The sequence below is a fragment of the Globicephala melas genome, chromosome 1 (assembly GCF_963455315.2).
Source record: "Globicephala melas chromosome 1, mGloMel1.2, whole genome shotgun sequence".
Lineage (NCBI taxonomy): Eukaryota > Metazoa > Chordata > Mammalia > Artiodactyla > Delphinidae > Globicephala > Globicephala melas.
Window position 1 is genome coordinate 81433333 of NC_083314.1, and position 14142 is coordinate 81447474.

The 14142-nt window shown below is 41.4% G+C and overlaps 1 protein-coding gene across 4 annotated transcripts in view; it reads right to left on the bottom strand.

The window, feature by feature from the left end:
• LOC132597444 (uncharacterized) overlaps nt 1-14142 on the bottom strand; it is a 65913-nt gene that overhangs the window by 19817 nt on the left and 31954 nt on the right. Inside the window, exon 1 of one of the 4 annotated variants that reach the window (XM_060300395.1) lies at nt 13994-14014. The exons of the other annotated variants lie outside the window; for them this stretch is intronic. The gene's annotated coding sequence lies outside the window, so the exon portion shown is untranslated. Of the gene's footprint in view, nt 1-13993; nt 14015-14142 lie in introns of those variants that run through there. 4 annotated transcript variants of the gene reach the window in all.

Here is a 14142-nt window from a genome sequence, read left to right on the forward strand (position 1 = left end):
ATGATCAAAAATTAATAAATACCTACTATCTGTCTTAGTGACAAATTAAGTAGAGTGAGAATTTCATTAGAGGCTGAAGAAATAGTCCCTCTCAGGGACCTTACAGTCCAATTGAGGAAGCAAAAAGATTTCAGGGCTTCCCTGGTGGCGCAGTGGTTGAGAGTCCGCCTGCCAATGCAGGGGACGCGGGTTCGTGCCCCGGTCTGGGAAGATCCCACATGCCGCGGAGCGGCTGGGCCCGTGAGCCATGGCCTCTGAGCCTGCGCGTCCGGAGCCTGTGCTCCGCAACGGGAGAGGCCGCAACAGTGAGAGGCCCGCGTACCGCATTAAAAAAAAAAAAAAAAATTAATTCCTAAATTGTATTACAGACATGACACAAACTCTAGACTTGAAGGAAAAAAAAAAAAAAAAGCAGTGAGGAAAGTCTGGAGTAGCAAGCAATAATTTGAAGGGTCAGAAGTTGAACTGGGCCTTGAAGAATAGGATTTGGGCAGTTCCAGGAGGGGACAATGACCCCAGAGGAAGAGAGACAAGGAGCAAGCCAGGGACTGAAAAGAGAATAGCATATGTGTGGACCAAAAATTACAACAGTAAAGGTCATTTCCAACAACCATAATGACAGCTGTCCATTATTGAGTATTTAGTATGTGCCTGTAACAAGCACTATTCTGAGCACTATGTTTATATTGTCTCACTTAATACCCATAATAACGTCATGAGGTATGATCTGTTATTCTCATTTTACAGTTCAGGGCTCAGATGGTTCAAGGAGTATGTAACTGTCCTAAATCGTGCAGCTAATTGGGGGCTGAGATTATAACCCAAGTCAACCTGAGGTGAAATCTCTCAATCACCCCACACTACAGCCTCTCTTCAGTGCAGGTATTAGGATGCAATGGGCATACAATTGGTTAAATAAGTTGGGAATTCATGACACAAAATATAATTTAGAGAAAGCATGCAAGAAGGATACACTGTGAGTTTAAAAAAAAGCCACATAAAATAAGCTATAAGGATAGATTCTACAACATGTGGAATGTAGCCAACACTTTATAATAATTATAAATGGAGTATATATAACCTTTAATAATTGTGAATCACTATATTGTACACCTGTAACGTATATAATAGTATACAGTAACTATACTTCAATTTAAAAAAGACTAACAAAAACCCTAGTATTATAAAAGTAACACGCTTACTTTTTCTTCATGATTTATCCTGTTGGTAACTTTCAACCAAAAGATTGTTCATTCTAAATAAAATAATATTGTAAAAAGAAAAGTACCATGCTTAAAAATTTACAGCCTCAAAAAACAAAACAAAAACAAAAAAAAATTTACAGCTTTTCTATGAATAATTTTTATAATGTCATTTACTGCTAGACATTTAACAAAGATACGTGTATTTGAAAATACTAGCAAATATTGCAATAGATGCCTATACTTATCAAAACAGAACCAAAAACATGTGTATATATGCATTTATATAGCTAAAACAACATTCTAAATCTCCACTAATAAGAAAAAGTCATAGTTTACTGAACACTGCTCGTGGAACCAGGACCTTCCTTTCAGTATCACCCTGCATGGGATTTATAATTACACCCATTTTACAGGTGAGAAAACCAAAATGAAGAGGTTAAATGGCTTGCCCAAGCCTCACAATAGTTAAACAGCTCAGTCCAGACTTGAATGCTAGGCTGGCGGCAACGCCTGTGCCCTTGCTGCTATCCTACACAGCCTCTCTCTTTGAGCAAGGGAAAAACTGTGTAATAATAATACCACTGCAACATACATGGTATTTTTCAAAGCATTTTCACATTCATAGCAACAGCTGGTCCTTATGATAACCATGTGACAGGTTTGGAAGATACCTCCAGCATAGTGAATAATAATAGTAGTCATAATAATCATTAGAATAATAATATTAGCCAGCACTGATTGAGTGTTCCCCATACACCTGGCACTATGCTAAGACCTTTACATGGATTGTATGGTTGGTTCATAACAACTCTGTAAGATAGGCTCTATTATTATCCTTACTTGCGCATGCGGAAACTGGGGCTCTCCTAACTGGTGTTAAGAGAGGTTACGTAACTTAATGAAGGAGGCTGGGCTCAGATAAGTTACAGAACTAATTCAAGGTCATGTGATAACGAGGGTGATTCCTGGACTAGAGCACAGATCCCCAGATTCCACATCCACACATGCCCTTTTCATGTTACTATTCTAATAATGAATCTGCAACTACAGGAAGGACAATTTGAAGAGAGAGCTTCAACCAGCAAGAAGAGCAGCTGGAAGACTAGTGTGTAGAGATGATGCAGAGCCAGGTAGCATAGTGTGAGGGGGAATGAAGAGGTGGCAAGGCCAGGGGCTATCTGAGGAAGGTTATAGCAGCTCACTTCTGCAGCATGTAAATATAAGAGGAAGAAAAAATAGCTTAAGTTTGTCTTCTAGCCATAAAATTGGTGAAAAGAGGGGCATTGTGGCCAGAAATGAGAGTGGTTCAAAAATGGTACCGGTCCACAGTAAGATAACACTACACACCAACATAGGATGGATTTTAAAAAAGACAGACAATGTCAAGTGTTGTGACAATGGAGAGATGCTGTAACTCTCATACATTGCTGTGGGAAGGGAAAATGGTGCAGCCGCCTTTGTAAACAGTTTAGTAGTTTCTTAAAAAGTTAAACATAATTTACCATATGACCCAGCAATTCCACTCCTATATGTCCACAAAGAATTGTATGCGAATGCTCTACAGCGGCATTATTCTCAATAGCCAAACTATGGAAACAATCCAAATATCCATCAACTGATGAATGGATAAATAAAATGTGGTACATCCATACGATGGAATACGTTCAACAATAAAAAATAATCAAGTACTGGTACGTACTATAACATGGATGCCCCTCAAAATCCCTATGCTAAGTGAAAGAAGCCAGATACAAAAGACTATATATTGTATAAGTTTATTGACATGAAATGTCCAGAAAAAGCAAATCTATGAAGACAGAAAGCACATTTAGTGGGACTGGGAATAAGGATCAACTGCCAATGAGTATGAGGAACCTTTTTGGGGTGAAGTATATGTTATAAAACTGGATTTTGGTGATGGCTGCACAACACTGTAAATTTACCAAAAAATCATTGAGCCATACACTTAAAATGGGTGAAATTACGGTATGCAAATTGTATCTCAATAAAGATGTTCTTTAGAAACGTGAAGCTGGTTTGTGAAGGCAGAGAGTTTTAGAATCACAAGTGACCATGAAACACTAAAGTGGAGATGTCCCACCAGGTAAGAGGGTAGGCTAGAGGTGCAGAGGTGAAAGCCAAAGCAATAAAAATGGATAAGATCACGAAAGAAAAAAAAAAAGCACACAAGACAAAAGGAAGAAAGGAAGATGCCAATGGCACACGTTTGGTGTCACTACCATTTAGGGGCAAGGATGATGGTTTACCTGGGCTAATGTGGTATTTACCCTGGTAGCGACGCATCTATAGCTAATATTCAGATTTACTTGTATTCTCTAAGCATACACCCACTGAGAGCAAAGGTACGTGCCCCACAGCTTGGCAAACAGGGGAAAATTGCCTCTAAGTGACTAAGATACACAAGGATAATTGGGAATGGACTGAATATGTTCCCTGTATTTTGATGTTAAAAAGAGAACTGCACAAACACTTTTACCCAAATTAGAAGTAACATCAGCATTAGGGAGTGCAGTTTTCAAGAGCAATGATATTTCACTTAGTTACTAACAACCAAGAAGGATCGATATTATGCTGGACCACCCCTGGAATCAGACTCTTTGGCCCCAATATTGACTTTTGAATTTAGGAGCCAGCAGAGACTCAGGTAAGCTCTACAACTGCTTTCTCACCTCAGAATTAGTGGACCCTTCCTCCTCCTGCCCCCACCCCATCTCTACCCAAAGCTTAGAACTTTGGGGAGGAGACCCTCCCAGGCTAGGGACTAAAGATGTCTTCCCTCCCCCAAGGCCTGACAATCCTTTTTGTTTCTCCTTCTGTCACATTTCTGGTATAAATGAAGCAAAATTAGACTAGAGACCTTGGCTGTGAAAATAAAGGATTAAAAAAAAAAAGATTCAAAAAATCAGGGAGCTCGGGCTTCCCTGGTGGCGCAGTGGTTGAGAGTCCACCTGCCGATGCAGGGGACGCCGGTTCGTGCCCCGGTCCGGGGAGATCCCGCGTGCCGCGGAGCGGCTGGGCCCGTGAGCCATGGCCGCTGAGCCTGTGCGTCCGGAGCCTGTGCGCCGAAGCGGGAGGGACCGCAACAGTGAGAGGCCCGCGTACCGCAATCAGGGAGCTCAAGATAGGAATGGAAGCCCAAAGTTGGAACAACACTGGCTTCAGGACCACCTACCACCCACATTATATGGGGGTGGGGGTGGTCAGCTCAGCAGGGGTTCTCAATCTCGGGTGCAAGGTGGACACCAAGGTAGAATTTAGATGAAAGGAAAATAAACCTTTATTTTCACTAGCTTCTAACTGAAATTTATAATTTCCTTCAATTCTGAATGTAGGCAAGAGATCAAGGTAGAGCAATTCATGACTTTTTACCAATAGAATCACAGATATTTTCACATCATCTTACAGCTGTGGCAGATATCCTAAATATCACTTACACTCATCACTATGACAAAATTACAGTAGTTATTAGATCTGCCAGTAGATCTTTTTTATTAATGCTCTAATAAAGAAACACATGTAATACTATATCACAAATTCGATGCCTTTAAAATTTTGATATTTCATTATAACTATTTTTGTTCACAATTTATTTTGTTTTATGTGTTTAAAATCATTATTTTGTCCATAGGCTTCACCAGACTGCCCAAGGGGTTCCATGTCACAAAAAAGGTGAAGGACTCCCTGGCTGGAAAAACTCCCCAGTCCTCATCCAGCACCACCAAAAATGAGCCTCCCTGCTGCGCCTGCAGTCCCACCATTAGTGAACATTTCCTTTGGGTTTTTAAGATTCCCATTAAATTGCAAATGCCCCCAGATGAGAAGAACTTCTCCAAGTGTTATTAGTTAACCCCTTAAATGGGGCTGTTTAGCAGCTAGCTGAGCACAACACCCTACAATTCAATTAAGCAAACATTTATTGAGCTCCTGCAAGCGGTAAGGAACCAGGCTTGGGGATGGCAAGCGAAACTCTGCAAGGTTTCTCCCCTCAAGGGTGCCAGCAATCTAGTAGGAGGCATAAAACAAGTACAGAAAAGACAGGGGAAAGAGAAATGCTAAGGGGAAAGTGCAAAGAGCAAAGATCGTTCTGGGGGAGGGATGGTTCAGGAGGAAAGAGACTCCCTCATGCTTGCATTCCAGAAGGAGTGACTGAGTGTTCACTCGGTGCCCGGTCCACAGAATACAACCTTAGTCAAGGTCACTGCCTAGGGTTAAGTTAAACAGGTAAAACACGAAGTAAGCTACTGGCATTGAGTTCTCTATGGGGTATAAAAGGCCGGGGAAGCACAGAGGAGGGAGTAACTCAGTGCCGGTGGGGGCGGGGAAAGCCTAGAAAGACTGTTGGTTGCGATGAATGTGGCACGGAGGAAGTGACACATGAGCTGAGTCTAGTAGGATAAGTTTTAAAAAAAAGGGAGAGGAGAGAGAGAGAGAGAGATGGGGGAAGGGAGGAGGAGGGGGAGGGGCACCGCATTCCTGGCAGAGGTATGTGTAAAAGGGCCTGTTCTGAGAATGCATTTTCAGTAGGAGTTTAGGGATAGTGGAGGAACCCGGCAGGAGACGGGGGGTGGGGGTGGGGGACGTGGAATTGTATAGCCGGGCTGTACTGTGTGAACGGACCTTACATTTAATGCTGAGGAGTTTGCATCCTCTCCCTCTGGAACAATCAGAAAGGCTTCTTGAAGGAGGAGACATTTGAGCTGGGCCTGAAAGCCTGAGAAAAATTTCAACAGGTGGAGATGGGGCAGGGAGGGGAGTGTTTCAGGAGAAACGAACAGCACAGCCAGGCACAGGGCCGATAGCATATGGCTTGGTAAGAACGGTGCTGGAGCCGCGCGTGATCCAGAGCGCGCGGCACGCGGCGCACCTGACGGGGGTTGGGGGATGGGGGGATGAGTGTTAACAATTCAGGTTCCCGGCCGCCACGCAGACCCGCCTAGTCGGGACCTCTGCCGGCAAGCGCGTGGTTACCCATATCTTGACGCGCAGTTGTTTAGTGACTTAATAGGAGAGAAGGCTAAAAGGATGGTAGGCTTTGAATGCACGGTGAGAATCTGCATTTAAATCGGAAGGCAGTGGGGAGCTCCGGAGAATGGACCCAGAGGGAGAGTGGTATTTATCAAAGCCGTACTTACGAAGATTTAGAGACACGAGAGATGAGGTTGGAGAGTGCGGGGACCGAGGTAAGGGCTGTTACAGACGTCCAGGTAGGGAGTATAATGAAGTATGGCAGTGGCAGGGGGAAGAGGAGGGAAGGGACAAACGGAAAGACGTTCAGATGACAGACTCTACATGGCTCACTGGGCAACTGAAGTGGATGGAGGGGCTGAGTCACAGAGGACTCCAGGGATTTGAGTTGGGCAGTGAGGAAAACAGTAAGGCCTTTAAAAGCAAAGGAGGGGAGGAAGACGCCTTTACTATAAAGCAGGTGAGGAAGCAAGGTGTTGAGGTGTAAAGTGGCGGGGCAGAGTCAGAGGCCAAGAATAGTGATACTTCTTTTAAGGGAGCAGCCGCTGGTTAGTGGTGTACAAAACGGGGCACAGGTCACACACCAAGACTGGGATGGGGCAGAGGAAGGCTGCAAGGGCTGCCTTTATCACCATTTTGTTGAGGGTCCCCTAACAAGGTGAAGGGCAATCTGAGCTATAAACCCAGGCAAGCCCCTTCTCTTCTCAGGAGCTCCCGTTTCCTCCTCGTTGGAAAAGCAGATGATAATAAAACTTATCACCCACTCATCTCATGGGAGTGCTGTGAGAGCAACCAATATACATACATAAATAAGTCCAAGGCACTTGGCAAGAACAAAGTGTGCTGGAAACGCTAAACAATAATAAATTCAGCCACTTCCTCGTCATGATAGTAAACAAGGTGTCTTTCTAAAAAGCAGATATGGTTAACCAGATACTAAATTTGAGGCTGTCTCTAACAACAGGTAATTAAATCTAAACTCTTGGTTTTCAAGAATTCCTTCATCAGAGAGTCTCAGAGTGACCCTAATATCTCTATCAAACTGAGGCCTGGACCAAACAGCAATTAATAAACATGAAAATTACTTTATCATCCCCCTCTGCCATTCTTAGTATCAATATGTGACTAATATTAGCATCCAAACTACAGACAGTCCCCACCAGCCCCCTACACTGTACTCTTTGTCACACCCCTGAGGTCCCTCTCTTGGCAGAAGGGTGCTGTATAAAATATTCAGATCCTAGGTAGGATATGCGCAACCTACACGGGAAAGAAGGCTGTCAGACAGAAAAGAACAGTACTCCTAAAATGACAAAGATAGGACATCCATTTTAAAGGAACACATCTCTAATTATATGTTCCATGCATAGCAAATCTCTTAATAAATCCCACCACAATCTCTGCTCCCCTAAAGAGCAGACCTGATAGGTAATAACTCCCCTCCTCTGTGGTAAAATCCAATTTTCACACCTGGTAAATGAAATAACTCCACTGTGAACCAAGGTCGGGTTGGGGTGAGCCGTTAACAGAAGGTTAGGGGCTGTGCATCATGTAACAGCTCTTCTGGGAGCCCCTTCCAGAGATTTGCTCCTTTTATGCCAGTTGATACTACTCGGCCAGAAAACCTCCAACCTCCTAGGTTACAAATGCTATTTGTCACCTGGAGTGGTTATAAATGAGTACTACGGTTCTGGGGTCACATAGGTGCGAGGCCTGGCTTTGGCCTTTATCTCTTGTTTGGTAGGAAGGTTCCTTACCATTTGTGTACTTTTAGGAGATAAGCTTATACCACATTCCTGACAAATTGACCACGAGAAGGGGAGATGCTGCTGAAATTTACAATGGTAAAGGAGTAAAACACTGGAGGAACAAAAAAATATAAAGCCAAAAATCCAGCCAGGATGTGTGTACTGTACAGACTTAATCAGGAACAACAAAAGTGGACATCCACAAGGAATACACACACACACACACACACACACACACACTCACACACACACTTAAAGATAACTAGAATGTGGGCCAGAAACACATCTCAGGATACATAAGAATTTAGTAAAGGGGATATCACAGATAAGTAGAAAAAGGAAGGCTTGCTCAAGAAATAATGTTGAAATAATTGTCCTACTGTTTGGGGAAAAAAATTCAGATCCTTATCTCACATCATATAATACAAAATTCCAGAGGGATTAAAGAGATAAATATAAAAATGAATTAGTTTTTTTTAAAAAAAGTAGAAGAAACATAGATGAATATTTATCTGACCTTGGGGACAGGGAAAGATATTCTTAGAATAAAATCAAGGGAAAAAAATAAATAATTCAGTAGATTTGACTACATAAAAATGTAAAATTCTGTATTTAAAAAAAATCACAAAACTAAAAGTCCAACAACCTAATGAAAACAAAATATTTCCAACAAGTAAGATTTCAACAGATGTGACTGAAAAGAAGTTAATATTCTTAGTATATAAAGAACTCACACAAAACAATATGAAAAATGTAAATACCTGAGTTGAAATTTAACACTTCACATACACAGAAAATTAACAGAAAAAATATCACTTGAACTTACGAAAAATTCATTCTAGCTAGTACTCAAAAAAGTAATATAGGGCTTCCCTGGTGGCGCAGCGGTTGAGAATCTGCCTGCTAATGCAGGGGACACGGGTTCGAGCCCTGGTCTGGGAGGATCCCACATGCCGCAGAGCAACTATGCCCGTGAGCCACAACTACTGAGCCTGCGCTTCTGGAGCCTGTGCTCCGCAACAAGAAAGGCCGCGATAGTGAGAGGCCCACGCACCGTGATGAAGAGTGGCCCCCGCTTGCCGCAACTAGAGAAAGCCCTCGCACAGAAACGAAGACCCAACACAGCAAAAATAAATTAATTAATTAATAAACTCCTACCCCCAACATCTTCTTAAAAAAAAAAGTAATATAATAAATAAATCATATTTTCTATGCAGGCCTGGCACAGGATAAACACGTGGTAAATATTTGTTGACTTGTTCAAATTAACAAAAAATAAGAAAATCCCAATGTTCAGAGTGTGGTCAAATGAGTGCTCTCACATGCAACCTGTAGGATTACATATGAAAGCAGGGGTCAGCAAACTGTTTCTGTAAAGAGCAGACAGTAAATATTTAGGGGTTTGCAAGCCGTACAATCTCTGTTGCGACTATTGGGCTCTGCCATCGTAGGATGAAAACAGCCAGAGACAGTATGTAAATGAATGAACATGACTGTGTTCCAAAAATATGCTATTTATGGAAACTGAAATGAGAATTCCAAATAATTTTAATGTCATGAAATATTATGCTTCTTTGGATTTTCCCCCAATCATTTAAACATGTAAAAACCATTCTTATCTCATGGACTGTACAAAAACAGACCATGGGCCAGATTTGGCTTATATGTCATAGTTTGCCCTGTCCTAGAGCAACACTTCTGGAAATCAGTTTGGCACTATGTATCAAGAGCCTTTAAAGAGGCCATACACAGGCTTGCCAGTATTAAAATAATCTGGTACAAATAATTTTTAAAATGAAAAGTGGAAAGTTTGTACTCTTTTCCCTAATTGCCCCGTAATTCCCTTTCTAGGAATTATTTATAAGGAAAAAGGAAATGAGGAAACTCAGACAGAAATTTATGCAAAGAAGTATCTAAACATCCAGCAGACTGGGAATGGTTAAATAAACCTTGGTACGTTCACAATGAAATATGCAGCCATAAATCTTTTGCAAAAAGTATTTTATGACATTTGAAAAATGCTCGTGATAAGGTTATGTGAAAGAGGCTGGATATAAAATGTTTACATTGTCCTATCCTAATTTTGCAAAACATATGTACACACAATTTATATAGATAGAAATATACACATATATGTACATAGAGAAAAGACTGAAGGAAATGCAATAAAATGTGAATGGTGCCCTGGATGCTGGGTTCATGAGAGATTAAATTTTTCTTTATTCTTTTGTTCTAGTAATTCTCTACAATAAATAGTTATTACCCTTGTACTTAGGAAGACACTAATATTGTATTTAAAATAAAATAAACTGGGAAAAAAATCCAGAATCTGAAGTTTACACAGAATAGTCAGAGAAGAAAAAAAAAAAGAGAAAAGCCTTTCCAATGCAACCTAGATGTAAAATCTTGACAAAATCTGCAATGAAAAACAGACCCAGGCAACTGAAATTCGCCTGGGTCTAAAACTCAAGCAAAATCACCACAGGAGGAAAAAAAAGTTCTGATCGAAAGCAGCTGAGACCTGGAATCTATGACTGACCCTACACTGAACATATCCCCCAAAAGAAGCACAGATTAAAGGACCTGTCCTTGTGCACAGTGTGGATGGGGGCACTCAGATGCTTCTTTTTCCTCCCCTTCCAACAACCGCCCTGCCCCCCGCCACCCCCCCCCCCATTGCCAACAATAAACCAAAAAACAACCCCTGTCTCAAGCTTTAGAAAGACGGAATTCTATAAGGAAAGCTTGCTTCTTTCGTTTTGTTTTTAAAGAGGTATGGCTTTTGCTCTTCCAAGTGTTAACTAGCCATTTACACTTGGATGCATCTTTTGCTGGAAAGAGAGTGGGGAGTTAGGGCAGGAAATGGAGGGTTCCCAAGCAAACTTCATCTCTTTCAGTTTGGTCCAGAACCTGACCTACACACAAGTAGTGTATGGCTATCTTTTGGGGAGGTTACTGTTTGCTACTTGATATTCTACCCCTTTATGTTGGTTGCTTCATTTAGTTCTAACAAGAAGCCAGTAAGGAGGACTTTACCCAACATTATCTACGCAATTGTCATACCAGTGAAGACCTACCAGATAAGGCCTAGAGGAATCAAATAATTTGTCCAGGGTCATCTAGGTAATAAGGAGCAGAACCTGGTTTCGAATCTTCTAAGTTTGTGGCATTGGTGGCTGAAATGTTTCTAAAGCCAGATTTTAAGGAAAGGCAGGGTAAAGCTCAAGTGTTACCATCAAACACACCTGAGTTCAAGGTTCAAGATCATAGTATGAGTTGATTTTTCTTAGCCTCAGTTTTCTCACCTATAAAAATGGGGATAATAAAACCTACTTCTCAAAACTTTTGGAAGTTCAGAAACAATAGAAGGAAAATACCCAGCACATTGTAAGTGCTCAATGAATGGTTGCTATTAGGAGAACACAACTACTACCAATTTCCTTTGCTAAGTCAAAGCTTAATCAGAAGGTTTCTTCTAGGAAAACAAAGGAGAGTTAAAGTAAAGTAGGGAAATTGCTAAGGTAACCTGGGAAAAGGCTTTTCCTTCCCCTCATTTCCCAGAGAGCTTTAATTCTTTTCTATTTAAGATAAGGGAAGCATGTTTGGGAGAAGTTTGGAAATGGGAGAACGTTATGGCAGGTTCATGCCTTAAAAAGCAAGTCTAAACTCTTTAAGACCACAAACTACGGTGCATGGTGCTTTTCTAGAAGGGTAGAAGCAATAAACATATTCCTGTAGGAAGACTCAGTCTCACAGAGCCCATGAGATGAGCCAAAGGAGAATCTTCTACCCACAAAGAGGAAGGTGGTAACGTCCTTCACTTCCTTTGTGGTTTTAACCTAAACCACAACTCCTCCCTGTTAGTTATGTCTTTTCTTTACATACATTCAGATGTGTGTTAGCTTTCTGCCACCTAATATGTCATTCCCTTCCCTGCCATATGGAAAAACAGCATATGCTTCTCTCCCTCCAAAGAAAGCTTCTTCAGCACACAGAAATGGTTTTGAGCTGCTCTCACAACCCATCTATTCTATCCAGAGCCGGTCTGTTCCCAGAGACCTCTGGAAGACTCCAGAGTTCTTCCAAAGCCCGGGCCTGTGGCTTGGAGGCAGAGAGGGTGAATACATGTACTGTACATCACTCAGGCAAAAGAGGAAAAGCCTTGCTCTGAAATGAATGAGGACATCAGGGCTTTCAGTTGGGGACAAATCGAGGAAATAGAACGTCTTGTTTTGTTTTTGCTTTTTTTTTTTTTAAGGAGGAAAGAATGAATGAAAGGGGAAATAAGCACAATGTTCAAGCCAAGTAAAGGAAAATCAAAAAATACCCCAGAAGTGGTAGGTTCAGGAAGGTGGGCGGACGGCTGTCTCCTAACTGCTGCTGTAGCTCCTGAGTTAATATTTGCCAGACTGAGCATTCCTGTGAGTGCCGGTGGGATAATGGGCCCCGCTCAGCATCACGTGAGTTCTCCATCTCAGCCGAGGGACGGGATTTCAACCATATCACACACAGCTCTCATTACTTGTAAGGAAATGATCTTACTGAGGAAAGCAGCACAAACCATAAACATATTTACTTAAAAAGGCAAAGCTGTTAGGTGTACCCCTTAACTTCATGACTAATACCGTGTGCTGGTCTTAGCTGCCGATGTCCTGAGTCCAGAATAGCAATTCCCAGAGCGGATCTGAGAGCCCTTTCAGGTCACGGGCTGTGATATGAGAGGGGCACACTCGCGTTTAACTTTCTTGCCAGAAGACGTAGAATAAGTCATTTTCTAGGGAAGAATTTATTAAGCACCATCAATGTCAGACAGTATATCTATTCCATAGTGTAGGAAAAGGAAATTCTTTGCCTTTGAGAAGTCTGTAATTTTGTTAGGGAACCAGTATGCCAAATATCAGAGTTCTAAGCCTAGAATCATTTGATCCATTCTCAACTTTTCCCTCCCTCCATCTTTTAGATTAAACAACAATAACATTGAAACCTAGGGAGGCTGATTGACTGTCCTTGGTCACTCAACCAGTAAATTAGCAGAGATAGAACCAATGTTTCCTAACTCCAAGTCTGGGTACCATTCCCTTATGGTTCACTTTTGATACTTCAAAAGGAACAGCTAGAACAAATAACTACACAAGTTAATATGATACAAACCATGTGTACAGAAGTACTGTGGAAGACAAATTAAAGAAATGCAAAGTCTGAGTTGAGTTAGTCCAGAAAGGTTTCTTTGGAGGAAGTTCTGAAGGATGTGTTTGGTGGGAATTGTCAGAAATTCAGTTTAATTCAACAACAATTTTCTGAGTGCCTAATGTGTACCAAGCACTTGGCATATAGAGGAAGAAGCCCAAAAAGATGAATATCACACAGTGTGTGCCCGAAAAGACAGCAGTACTAACTAAATTTATTAATGGCAAAAGGGGAATGACTGAGGTAAGTTACATAGACAGTTATAAGACAGCAGGAGGAAAAAGCAGATTCTTGGAAATATTGTGATGGCAAAGAAAAGCTGGCCAGGAACCATGAGGAAATATACAGTGAGAGGGAGAATTCAGATTGTATTAAGGTTTTACAGAGAGGCAAATTTTTCTAAATTTAAGCTGGGTAAAACGGAAACAATTAATTAGCTTAGATTTCAAAAATTTTGGAGTTCGTCCTTATAGACATAATGTCTTGATTCATCACATGATCGTAGCCAGATTCATTCAGAGATTGATATCATGGAGACATTTTTTTAAAAACCCACAATGAGACAATAGGTAGAAAACTTTGGAAGCACCGCTCCAAAGCTCATACTAGTAAAATGCTAAAGACAAGAGGACTTAGAGATCATTTGGTCCAATGTCTCATTACAGATGGAAAGATTAAGGTCCAGAGAAACAAAGCAAAAACTTACCTTTTCTCTAAGGAAAGCGAGAAAGGGTTGGGCCCAAAACTAGAGCCACTTTGTTCTAACTCTAGTGCTAATATTTTCTAAGCCAAAAATTGGGACACAAAATACAAGAGCATTTATAGGCCTAATGGAACAGACTATTTAAGATAAAAACAAAAGGTTACTGTGGTCCTTGATGATGCTTCCAGAACATTCCACTGCATTGGTCCTCTTGTTTGCCAGAGGCACGTTTCAGAAGGGAATCACACTCTACTCAGAGTCATGAGAGACTTCCACAGTCATAAGAGAAGCGTCAGAGTCTGTCTCCACCCAA